This window comes from Zeus faber, assembly GCF_960531495.2.
Source record: "Zeus faber genome assembly, chromosome: 16".
Taxonomy (NCBI): Eukaryota; Metazoa; Chordata; class Actinopteri; order Zeiformes; family Zeidae; genus Zeus; species Zeus faber.
The window spans coordinates 25380046-25394115 of NC_137202.1; positions in this window are offsets into that span (position 1 = coordinate 25380046).

Here is a 14070-nt window from a genome sequence, read left to right on the forward strand (position 1 = left end):
AATATGTGACGTAGCGCTCAGCAAGTGTGTTGGTAAATTAAACTTCTACCAAACACATCTTTCTTATCAACAAAAGATTTTTAGAGAAAATAAACCGTCCAGTTTCCTTAATACTGTCACGATAGGGGATTCAACAGATGGTTCCACGTCAGCCATCTTGGGAAGGTGCATGAACGGCGCTCCTCTGCATAGCCATCGTATCAAACCCGCCCCATTTCAGATATACGGTTGTGATTGGCCCGACCCTGGTAAGACTTCCACCCGTCTAGGGTGGAAATCTGTTTGAACGGGAGGGTGGTTAGATGTATTCTGCAGAGCAAATGAAACATGACCTGCAGATTGTTCTGGCTCCCAGGCTTCCACACATCACATTCGGCAGGATTTTGTCTTAGTCCAAAATGAAACTATGATGGAAACAGACATAATTGTACAATGTCTTGTAAATGAAGTAATGGTTACTTTAACCTATTAATACTTTTTCTTGGAGACCCCCTGGGACCTCTTGCAGGAACCCCATGGGGGCCCCTGGACCGCACATTGAGAACCAGCTGCACTCCGCCACATATTCGCATACCTGCAAAATTGTGTACAGCATGGCATGGAAAAATGTTTGAGCCGGGGTGTAATGAAACGCAAACACCACCCTCAGGCAACATTGTTTACAATTGAATGACATTGTGCATGATTCAAGTTCTGACGTATTTGTTTGGGAGAGTCATTTTCTTTGCAAAGTGACGACTAACATTAAACATACAGACACATTACACAGTCTGCCAGCTCATTCGCGGTGAGGAATTATGACGTGTTTAATGGAGGGGACGAGATGTGGTCATTAAGACAAGCTGTTGCGTGTAAGAGCCTTGTTCCAGAGACCCCAATCTGTCATGTGTCGTGCTGGCTGTTCTCTGGACCAGACCGATCTGCTCTGAAATGTATTGACATGATGACAAATGGAAAATATGAACTACATTGAGGACAACTAAACATGTATTCTGACCCAGATCAGGACTAGTGAAAATGACCTGCAGCGGGTTGCTGAGTCAAAAGTTCATTTGAGTGAGAGAATAAAAAATATAAAAAATTGAATTAATAATCTATTTAGGGCAGCATTTCAAAGCGCGGCGCGTCTTCAGTTTGAGTTATTAATATCGGATGGCCTATTTTAGACCATTAGAGAAAGTCTTGAATTGATTAATTATGTCAAGACAAAGGGAAATTGCCTGCTCTCAAGACAAGGTCGGACCACCTTGGAGTCAAAGAAGACGTTGAGTTAATCTAAATTAATGATATCATTTTTGACATTCCGCACCATTCTCAAAATAGCCATATATTTTTTATTGCATGTGCAGCTGTTACAGTACGTGCCAATATAATAGGCTAATTTGTTCATTTAAGTCTCCCGGTGAAGTAGATACAATTAGGGAATACTCACAATAATATTTCATTACCTATATCCACAAGATGCACAGAATTAAACAACAGTTTCCAAATTCTTAACCAACTCAATCTAGCCAATACAAAAGGGTGACAGATGTGAAAGTAGTGATTAAAAAATAAAAAATACAAAATATAAAAGGGATATCTCTGTACCGGTCAAGTCAAACCACTAGATGTCAATATATCACAGTTATACTGTAACTACAACTGTATCCAAGTCATCCACACATTATTTCCTCAGGACTTTTCATGCAGAATTATTCATTGTATTGAATATACCTCTTATGCAATGACATTCTACATCAAGCAGAGGAAATTAAGTTGTTTTTCTGCTAAACGTTTAATTTGTGACTGGTGTACACTTAGGTACATTTAGGATAAATGGAAAACTAATGGAAAAATGTTAAGTCAAATGCATTTCGCCTAATTTGGTCAAATGGTTTAGTTGGGCACACGGAAAACCCGCATCACAAATGTATTCTGAAAAAAAAAATTGAACAATTTAACCCTATAGAACAATAGAATACAAAATAGAACAAAAAATGGCAATAAAGGAAAAAATACAGTTAAGAAAAAAGGCAATATACACTAATCCTAAAGATAAACAACAAATATATCCTCCAAAATATCAGAAAAACTATTTCTAAATAAATAAATAAAATGACCCAAAAAATAATCGTGAAGAATCAGTCAGACACAATAACTAATTAAATGAACCTGACAGTGAACCAGAAAGATAACCATCAGGATAAGAAAAAAATGATATATGTACAATAAACCAAATGATAAGCTTTAAAATATAAACAAAAACATCTGACAAAAAGAAAAAGAAAAATAAACCCACATTTATTAAAATGTAAAACACAATTTTATCAATAAACCAAAATACTTAACAATAAATGTACGCCTCTGTATCAACAGATTCACATTCTGCAAGTTGTGCAATATGTCTTTTTTTTGCAACCATATTGAACCCGGGTGGTAACAAGAAGCTTTACACACATATATATATATATATATATATATATATATATACACATACATACATACATACATACATACATACATACATACATACATACATACATACATACATACACACACAAATCAGCTACAACATTAAAACCAATGACAGGTGAGGACTTCACGCAAAACAAATAAAATCCATTTTTCAATGTGGTCTTTGTTAATTCAAATATAATATATTAATCTCATTGTCTGTTATTTATATTAGTATATCAATTATATATATATATACACCGATCAGCCACAACATTAAAACCACTGACAGGTGAAGTGAATAACATTGACCATCTCGTTCCAATGGCACCTGTCAAGGGGTGGGATGTATGAGGCAGCAAGTGAACTGTCAGTTGTTGAAGTTGATGTGTTGAAGCAGCGTAAGGATCTGAGCCACTTTGACAAGGAGCACATTGTGATGCTGGACGACTGGGTCAGAGCATCTCCAAAACCTCAGGTCTTGTGGGCTGTTCCTGGTATGCAGTTGTTAGTACTTACAAAAAGTGCTCCAAGGAAGGACAACCAGTGAACCATGACAGGGTCATGGACGCCCGTGTGCTCATTGATGCACGTAGGGAGTGAAGTCTAGCCCACCTGGTCCGATTCCACAGAAGAGCTGCTGTAGCACAAATTGGTGAAAAAGTCAGTGTGTCCATGCTGAGCTCTGTCCACCGGCGAAAGCTCCTACAATGGGCTCTTAAGCGTCAGAACTGGAGCATGCAGCAATGGAAGAAGGCGGCCTTGTCTGATGAATCACATTTTCTTCTGCATCATGTGGATGGCCGGGATTAGGGTCCGATCAAGCATCTGTGGGATGGGCTGGAACAACAAGTCTGATCCATGGGGGCCCCACCTCACACCTTCCAGGACTTAAAGGATCTGCTGCTAACGTCTTGGTGCCAGATACCACTGGAGTCCATGCCTCCATGGAAAGCTTCTTGTTTTTCTTGCTCTATTTGTGTAAGAGCACCAAGGCATTTGTTATTGTCATGGTTACACTTTTAAAAGATTACGATCAAATCAGTGGCTGTACATCAAAAACACCGGCGACATTACAAGGCCTGCAATCATCCTCTCCTCGACTGAGTCTTCTTTGTTGATTGGCTTTGTTTTCGAATCCTATTTGTGATCATAGCAACATAATTGCTGGAAGTGCTCTGATGTCAAGTGATCCCCAAGGTTGTACCATTGTGAATTACAATTATGTTTTATTACCGCTGCTAGGCTTTCTTAAATCAACATTTGGAAATCTGGTCTGGTTGCTTCGGGATAGGAACTGTTACTATTTGGTTCAGCTACTTGCCCTAAAGGGATGTTATTATCGTGTCTGGGATGTCAGTTGTTCGATGCCTTAAATATCAGTGATACGCAGGAATTGCCAGGAAGATTTAAAGGGCGCCACTTCTCATTTGCTTGAAACATTTTCGATTTAGGAAAACATCCCAGATTAGCTTTGTCACAATAGATAAGAGAGATTGCTCGATTTTGTTTTTCGCCAAAGGGATATTGCAGCGTCAGCAACAGTTTACAGGAAAAAAATATATATAGGAAATAATAAGACAGTAGAATAAGGAATCAAAGAAAATGGCAATGTATACATGTATGGAAAATGGAAGAAATCAATATATGGAAAATGTAAAAAAAATACTGTATACAATAAAACATTACGGTTGACTGTAGACAACAAAATATGACAATATACACTAAATCAAATTATAAATATATAACCTAAAAAAACAACAAACTATAAATAAAATATATGACCCAGAAAAAACAACAAAAAACATTTAGTCATATATAATAATCAAATAAAACTAGCAGTGAACCAGAAAGCTGAATAATTGTGTGTGTGTGTGTGTGTGTGCATCCAAAGCTAAAGTTGTGTCCAAAATACACGGCCACAGATGTTTATTAAATATATTTTGTGTAAAGTTACAACGTCTTGTAAAAAAACAAAAACTTATTTCTGCTGGGGTCAATCAGTCCCGTCTCTGAATGTTGATCGCAAACTGAACGTGCTACCAGCAGTTTTGGACCATATGGATATTCCGGTGGTTGATGTGGTTTCGTTTCAACATCTTTAGTCAAACACTTGCCAGTCAGGATCATCCTTTGTCCGTCGTCAAACATTATGCCCATGTGTTGTACAGCTGCCGCAGGCCTGCATGTCTCGCCATGCAGAAAGAAAGGAACGCAACTGATTCAGGACACCCGATAGAAGCTGGCATGTTTATGGTAAAAGCCTAATTCTGTAGGTTGCATTTTTTTACTTTTTTATTTCTTTTTATTACATATTTCGTACAGCTTGTGAGTGTAAAAACTTTTTTTTGTCGATACATTTTTGGTTTAGTTACGCCAGAATATCCGTGCGATATCAAGCATGCACATGTGGATTTAAAGGGATAGTTGTACTTGTGATGAAATGGCGAACATGAAAGGTTTTTCAGTTTTTTATGTCGTTGCCCCTTTATCGCACCCAACACCTGACACATTAAAGCACGCTTTACACCAAGTCCCTAATCGTAGCCGACAGTCGGATCCCCCCCCCCCCCCGAGTGGCCGTCGGAGGAACTGTGTCTGGGTTTCACATCCGAAAATATGTCAGGGAAAAGGGCAAGGTGTTTTTTCCAGCACAGCAACAGGGAGTGTTATGCTGAGCTGGACATTTACCATTTTCTATGAAGGAGAGAAAAATGCGTTTGCAAAGTGTGGGAAAAAAAATAAAAATAAAAAATTCATACACACAATCAAGTAACATGAAATGAATTGATAGAGTATGGTGACATCCAACATTCACATTAATAACGTCATTATTTTGACGTGACTTATTTACATTTAGGCCCAGTTCCAATAAAACAATAAAAAACTTGACCGACTTCACTTCCTGTCTTCCTCCTAGAATTCTGCAGCGTAGCGCGTCACAGCTTTTCGCATGCAGAATCCGACTCTCCATCGGAATGAATGGACTTCCGGTGATGGGATGGAATGGAATGGAATGGAATTCTTGTCTTGGGCGGGAAGCAAGCTTAAGAGTTTTCTTGCTGTGGGTTGTTAACTTTGGACACACACACACACACACACACACACACAGACACACGCATGCACACGCACACACACAGGTGGACTCATCTGACACACACCCAGGCACACACACACGACCAGCATCATCTTTGAACACCCTCCTGCTGACACCCTTCTCCTTTCCGCTCCCTCGCTGCCGTAACTATCCCAGGAAGAGGCCGCGCGCCATAATTGCTGTTCCACTTTCTGCCGGCTTATTTAATTATGTGTTTTCAAACACATGTCGTCTGATGTTTCTATGTTTATGTTTTCCCAAGTACAGGTTTGTTTCTATGTTTATTTGTCTCACATGTGGTGGATAAGAATGATCATTGGTTTTTTGTTGATCAAAACATGGTAAGATCGTGCTCCAAAGATTCATTTGTCACAAACTTATGACATGGTGCACAGCATGTGGTGAAGTGTTTTTAGCCAAACTCCGAAGACTGTGTATGGCAGAGTATTACAAATGTAAATAAATAAATAAATAAATAAATAAATAAATAACAAAATAAATAAAAATCGCATTTTCTGGATCCGTGGAGAGGCTCTGAACTTCTTCAGTTGTCTGAGGTGATGAAGGCGCTGCCTCGCCTGTTTCACGAGGGTGTCTGTTTGAAATGTCCACGTCCTCGGTGATGTTGACGCCGAGGACCCTGAAGCCGCGCATCCTCTCAGCTGTGGCCCTGTTGATGGTGAGGGGGGTGAAGGTGAGCTGCGTCCTTCCGCAGTCCGCGGCCAGCTCTTTGGTTTTTTGCTGACGTTCAGATAGAGGCTGTTGACCTCCTCCACCTCTCCCAGGTAGGCCTTCTCATCGTTGTTGGAGATCAGGCCCACCACAACTGTGTCGTCAGCAGATTTTATGACGGTGTTGGAGCTCCTCTCGGCCACACAAGCATTCGTGGACGGAGAGTACAGCAGAGGACTTATGACGCTGCCTCGGGGGACTGCTGTGCTGAGGGTGTGAGGGGTTGAGGTGTGGCGGCCCGCCCTCACCACCCGGGGTCTACCGTTCAGGAAGTCAGGGACCCTGTCGTGCAGGGAGGTGAACAGTCCAAGTTCCCTGAACTTGATGACCAATCTGGGGGGAGCACTATGGTACTGACAGCTAAAGCATAGTCAATGAATAGCATTCTCACATAGTCCCCCCCTCTCAAGGTGGGATAGGGTGGTGTGAAGCACATGGGAGATTTCAATGTCCGTCGATCGGTTGGGGCGGTAGACAAACTTTAAAAGCGTCCAGGGTGCTTGAGAAAAAGGAGCAGATGAGTGTTAGACTGAGTGTCTAACTGACTCTCAGTCAGTTAATTAGTCTCTCAAAACACTTCATGACCACCGAGGTGAGAGCGACGGTAGTCATTGGGGTCGGCTGGCTCTGCTGTCTTGAGCACAGGATCAATAGTGGACCTCTTGAAGCAGGGGGCCCTACAGCATGGGCCAGGGAGAGGTTGAATATGATGGTGAACACTGGAGCAAGCCGATCTGCACGGGACTTCAGTACACGTCTGCGAATGCCGTCCGGACCAGCTGCTTTCCTGGAAAAAGAGGGGGATTGGTGGCAGTTGTTTTACTCTTTATTAACAATTATTTCGCCTAATCCCTGAACAGCCCCTATTCCCCGAATAGTGTTTCACCTTGTCAAGGCGATATCCAATGCAACAGGGAACCAGTCTGGAGATCTTTTCCTTCGCCTATTCCCCGAATACGGTGATACCATGTCAAGGCGATATCCTAGCCCCGGCCTGGAGATCTTTTCTTTGTGAACAACAACTTGCAGATTAACTCTGTCTTGGATGCCAAGCCTGCTGACAGCACAAGTTAAAAAAAAACAAAAAAAAGAACTTTTTTTTTTTTTTTTTTTTTTAAGACGCCGTCTGTTTATTTATTCTGTTTAACAAAGCCTCTGTGCCTGGTCTTTCATTCATCCACTCACCAGGATTGTGTTACTGATCACTGGCTGAGCTGCAAGCACAACCCAATTTGGATGACGGTTGTATGGGTTCTTTGTGCAAATAGCCGGGGTTACTGGCCGGTCTTTGCTACCCAAAGACAAACATTCTAACTTATTAGTCTTTGTTGTACCTCTCAGCCTCTTTTTTTTTTTTTAATTCAGTTAACAACTTGGATCTATGATCTCCAGTTTTCAGACGCAGCTCGGCACTATGCCAATACTGTGGCAATCTACTTCTGCACAAACAAGTCAGGTGTGGTTTGTGCAACCACACCTGTCCTGGGTCCAGGTAACTGGGGGCCCAGGATCAGTGTAGCTGCATACCTGTTGCTCGTTGATTGGTCTAACGAGCAACAGGTAAAACCCCCATCCCCACACGCGCTCATTAGAGAGGAGCCCTTGTCATGACACGTGTCCATCTGCTCCTGGCCTTATTCCACCTAGCCCACTCTCTACGATCAACTGTGTTTTCTCAACCCCATCGTCCGTGTCCCAGTGTCAGAGTGCCCTGAAACTGCCATATCAGGATTTTCATAGGATTCTATAAGCAGCATGTATTACTTGGGGCAAAGAGCAATTAATTTATTTCCGAAATCTAGGATGCTAAATACAACAACAGAGATACAACACAAGGTTAATAATGTGCATGTGCAAGTTTAAATTTGAGTGGTTGCAATTAATTAACCGTTTGAATGGCGTCAAGTGAACGTGTGCAGTCTGCTTAGTTGAGCCTAAATACCACACACACACACACACACACACACACACACACACACACACACACACACACACACACACACACACACACACAGTTTCCAGAGAAGAGATCCCATGGCATGTGATACCAAACCCGCTGGATGATGGCTATACAGGTAAGTGTTCACTGGTTATATTCATATTCACGTGTTTTTATGTATGTTAGCCATTTTTAGATGTTGTGGTTTGTCTTCCTAACTGTGGTCTTTTTTGGCCTCTGGAATCAAGGTTTTATTCCAAACAGGGACAACACCTACACTAAAGCTTCTCGGTATAGCTCTAATTCTATTCCAATGTAGTGTTGTTATTTATGTAATTAAAATGCGGTCGTCGAGATACGTTATCTGGATATGCATACTAGCACGTTAATGCAAGGTATAAATGCATGCAGAACTCATTGTAATGGCAATGCTTTCAGATATGCCAGACCACATCTGGAGGCAATCCAATGCAATCCACATTTGTGAGAAGAAAATCGGTCCACAAGTTGAAATCGTCTCCTAACTCTGGACACCGAGGTCGGACAAGGGGAATTCCTCCGCGACAGGACAGGTCGCAATTCCTTGCAAATGTAATGGAACGTATTTAAACATTCTTCATGGGAACGTTTCTGATCCCCACAGCATCATTGAAGCACTGAGGGATCTGCTCCCACCAATCATCGGTCCTTTGGCGCATCCACAAAGAGCCATTTGATGTAGTGGCATTCAAATTGGCTCCAATTGCTGCGAGAAATACTTGTTATTGTTCCTGTTCTATTATTGCAGAAAAGGCGGTAGAGTAGCAACGCTACTAATATGAATGACTTCTCTTTGCATGTCAAGAAGACTCAGACATCTCATTCTTTATTGGTCAAACGAAATACCATTCTAGGGAAGCGTATTGTTTTAATATGGGGAAAAATAAATTCAGCCTATTATCTCGTTAAACGCAACCTTTTCTTGTTATAACAGGCTGAATTAATTTTTCCCCGAATTAATGCAATATCCTTCCTTACTATTCTATCTCTAACAACATTTATAATGGATGAAGATTAGGTACACAGCTATTAATGGGAATATTAGCCATCATATTAAATTGCTGGGTAATTATTTTATCAGTTTAATCTCTTACAGTTACATAATATATTGAGTCCCTCCATGAAATGCAAAAAAAATTTTCGTTCATTTTCTTTGGGTTTATTGTGTTACTATGTTTATTCTACCAATATTCAATCTTATATTAAATGTTAATCAATATTTCATCAATATTTTGCTAGTGTAAAAAATATATTTATGTATTTATTTATTCATCGATGCCAACATGCACATTTGCATGATGTAAATCCTCATTAGCAAGTTTTAGATATAAAATTATATTACGTGATATTTTTTATACACTTTACGATTTGCAGTTTTAGGTCCAATGGTAATGTATTGTAATCTGATTATTATTATTTTTTTATTATTATTAATTATTATTATTATTATTATTATTATTATGTTATCATCATCATCATCATCATCATCATCTCCTTGTATTTTGTAATGTGTTTAAACTGAGGGCTAAACAATAATAATAATAATAAATACTGTGGGCCCAGGGCTGTTGTCCCTGTTAAAGTTCAATGGAGGAGTGTGCTTTGTCTCTCTGTTCCGGTGTGTGTTGTGACTGCAGAAGTTAATTCATTCTGGCCTGGTTACAGTGTAATTCTACGATCGTACGGTGTTTGCGGCCGTGGGTGGGTTTCCTACGCCGCTACCAACGTTGCTCATTATGAAGTAGGGCTGCATGATTATGGCTAAAATGATAATCACCATTGTTTGTTTTAACATGGTGATCACGATTATTTATCACGATTATTCATCCATTTTGGGGAAGACAATTTTTGTATGGCACTTAGTAAATCAACAGAAAACTGCCTTCACAAAAAATGTATTTTATAAACCTATGAACAAACTCAAATGTAAAAATCTTTGAATAAGAATGTGCAGGAGCAAGCTGCGGCCGTTGATAGAGGAGGCTCGAAAGGACGGCAGGGCTGCCTAGTTTGTCCGAGGTCGTGGATTTATCAACGGTTCCCTCCCCTCACCGAGTCATACAAATGGTGAAATAAGTTGGTTGGATTTTTATTTTAACTGTTCTATGACCTATATTCCGGTTTTAGGTTTTGAGTTATACCATAAACAAAACCTAACAGAGACGTTCCTTATTTATATTGCTCTTTAATTTAGAAAGCCAATGCTTTTACCTTATTTTTTGATAGGCTTTGATCGGCCACTCTAAAGGCCAAGGCAGTGGGTCAGGAATGCTGTGTTTTCACATTCTTACACCAATTTTACTGGTATTTGATTTTAATGATGCAGTACTCGGTCCTTTCTACTGATACTCTCGTAGTTAACTGGTCGGTGAACACCGACATTTTACATTTTTTTCTCCTGCTCATTAACAACCTTGTCTTTATCGGTAGGTTCTCCTAATGCCAGGGGGCTACGACAGGACTGTAAACGTAACGCCTTGTTTTTATTTGCTAAACGACTGAAAACTGATTTTTTGTTTCTTACAAGAGTCTCATTCCACATCTGCTGATGTCGAGCAGATCCCAACGGAGTAATGAAATGTGTTGTTTTTTTTCCTCGTGGCTCCGAGCGCTCCGCTGGAGTCGTTGCAGTTGAGGAGACTCTCAATGGAGAAGTCTTACATTCACATTGTGAATCTCTAGGACACTATATCTGTCTCCTGATGAGGTATACTACTATTATAATCATTACTGCTCACGTATACGGGTATAATACTAAAACCTGAGAATGATCATTTACGCGAATCCTTAGAAAACCGAATTCTCCTTTGGCTTTGCAAATGCCCAAATTCTTTTCTTTTAATTGGCGGGGATTTTAATGGAGCTTTAGATACTGCAGTTGATAGATGGCCTCCGGGGCGGCCCTCCTCTTTTAACGCAAGCTTGAAAATATTTACGGGGCGGTTTGACGTTGCTGATGCCTGGAGAGAGGGAGATTTCCCCACGATAGAGCTTTCACTTTGAGCGACAGGGCAGGATCCACGCCATCCCGCATTGAATTCTGGTTAATATCCAAATCCTTCCATAAAGACGATGTTACAATTATTATCCTTACCACACCCCTTACTGAGCATACCGTACCCGATAGAACACTTGGTAGATCTTCCCACTGGAAACTAAATAACTCCCGATTGTTATTATAATGATCAGTTGTGGAATAAAGCTCAGACAGAGAAATCCTACAGCACGAACCGGGAACTCTTCAAGTTTTGAGACGGGTACGTTTTTTTGAGGAGGCATGGGGGTCTCATTGCCAAGTCTGGAAGAGCTGTGGGAGAAGAGGCGATGACTAAAATGACTAAAACGGCCTGGTTTTATCAAAAGCCCCCCGGCGAGGTCTCAGAGGAGGATGGGCTGAATCTGTTAGACCTCCAGAATAAGTGAGACGGCTTCTATCGGCGTAAGGCGGCGGGAGCCTCGATGAGATCCAGGGGACAGATGGTGAGGGGAGGGAGGGCAGAATTATGCATATGTAAAAGTTAAATTGTTATAAACTTTGTTCGTGGACAGACTAATCGTTACAGAGGAAAATCAGAGACATATACTTTATGTTAATAAAGTATTTAATCTTGCACAAGAGGAGCAGTTTCAGTGTAGCAATACAACAGAGTGCCACAGAGGAAGTGCTCCATTCTCACTGGAGATCTGAGTTTTTTTATACAGTTTTCTTGGAGCGGCGAAGCTGACCAGTCGTTGAGATGTCGGTCAGCAGACGTGGCGACGCCTCCGCAGGGGTCCTGCTGATGAGACAGTTTCGCTGATGGGGCAATTTCGTCGAGACAGATCATCTTTTGAAGTTCCCTTATCTGATGGTCGAGACATGTTGCCTTTCTCCTCTTCACCTTAAGGCACAGAAAGTGACTAGTTCATGTCTTTTTTAAGACACGAACTCTATTTAGCCTTTATGAGAAAAGCAAAGTACACATAGCTTGTACAAAAGTTAATGTAAAAAGTACGTCAAAACATAGACATATAACATTCTTATGACAGCATCATTTTTTTCCGGCTTCAAAAAACACCATTCCAAAAACAACTCTGTTCATCAGCTGAGTATTAATGATGTCATCGCCGATGAGGCCAAGCAAATCTCAGATCCCCGCTGGGACTTCTTTCGTAACTTGCACACCTGAAAATACAATGAAGAGGCCGCAACTTTACTTCCGAACTCAGTAAAGGATTTGAACTCCGTCGATATGATCGATTAAAAAAAACGGCCGCGACCTGCAGGCGTAGGAGAGGTTGTTGACTCCATCAACCTGCTTAAGAACAATCGATCGCCTGGCGCCGACGGCATAACCACAGAGGTTTGGGAAACTTTCTCGAGCCAGCTACAGCAACATGTCCGCCGCAGGGTTTTCCTCAGAAAGCAAAAAAAACCACGCTCTCCCGCCGAGCCTCACTCAAGGTCCCGTCACACTGATTCCCAAGCCCCAGAAAGATGTGCTTCTCGTTGATTATTGGAGACCTATCCGTCTGCTCAGTAATGATTATAAAAGTATCGCTCTGACGTTTGCCAGCAGAGTCCTGGACACAGTTATCGACGAGACGCAGTCGGGCTTTATGAGAAATAGATTTATTTCCAACAACGTTAGACTTGTCTTGGACATACTTGACTCATCTGAACCGGCATCTGAAGATAGATTCATCCTCTCTCTAGATTTCTAAAAAAGGCCTTTGATGCAGGGGGAACGCCGATTCGTCTTTCGCTCCCTGGAAGAATTTGGCATTGGCGATCCCCCCCCCCCCCCCCCTGTAAGGCGATTAAAGCTCTGTACGCCGGTGGGAATGGCTCGATCAAAACGAAGCGCGACCCCTGGATCTGATCCAAAACGTGCCTTTTGTCGGGGACGTCCGATCTCGCCCGATCTGTTTTTTATCTTACAACTTATATTATTGACAGTGATGTACACGGAACCTCGATAGCTGGTGGGGATATCGTTATGAGTTGCCTGGCTGATGAAAGCCCACTTGTTTTGAAATATGCAAGTCAGATACCTGTGGTCTACGCTTGAATATAAATAAATGTGAACTGTTAAAGAATGTGATGTACACACTATCTACAATATCCATTATATATAATATAAGGGAAGATGTCACATATTTGGGGCTTTCTATTTCTTAAGATCAAAAATCGAGATGCTCTTTAAACTTGACTCCTATTATTACAAAAAACCCTCTAAATAAATTGAATCAGAGGTTGCAACGAGATAGGTCACTGAGAGGTAGAGTCTTACTAAGGCTGAGGGAATATCCCCACTCACATATGCAGATCCTCTTTCTTTACATCTCCAGGGTAATATCAGTAAAGCTGTCGGTCGGATGCGGTTTAACTTTATCTGGAAGAATTGTACGCGCTATATTAAAATAAAGTGTTGTTATGCATAATTATGAACCCGGAGGACTTCATTTCCTGGATCATACCACCCTAAATAATACCTTCAAAATGAACCGGGCTAAACATTAAAAAAAAAAAAAGTTTCAATGTTTTCAATCTGTAATTTTATTCCATCGTTACATTTTCGCTCGTTTTGGTGGCCTGAGCTTTGTTTTAAGGTGTCATTATAATGTAGACAATCTCCCTGTAAAATGATCTGTATTCCATGAGCAGGTCCTTGTAGCCTGGTCTTTCAGGTACAAACACAACTTCTCACTACACAGGCATCTTATTTGGAATAATAGAGACGTTTTGTTGAAGAATAAATGACTTTTCTTTGAGAGACGGGTTCAGAATCAGGTTCTGCTGGTGAGTCAGTTGTTCGACAGGGAGGGGCTACTGTTCACTTACAGA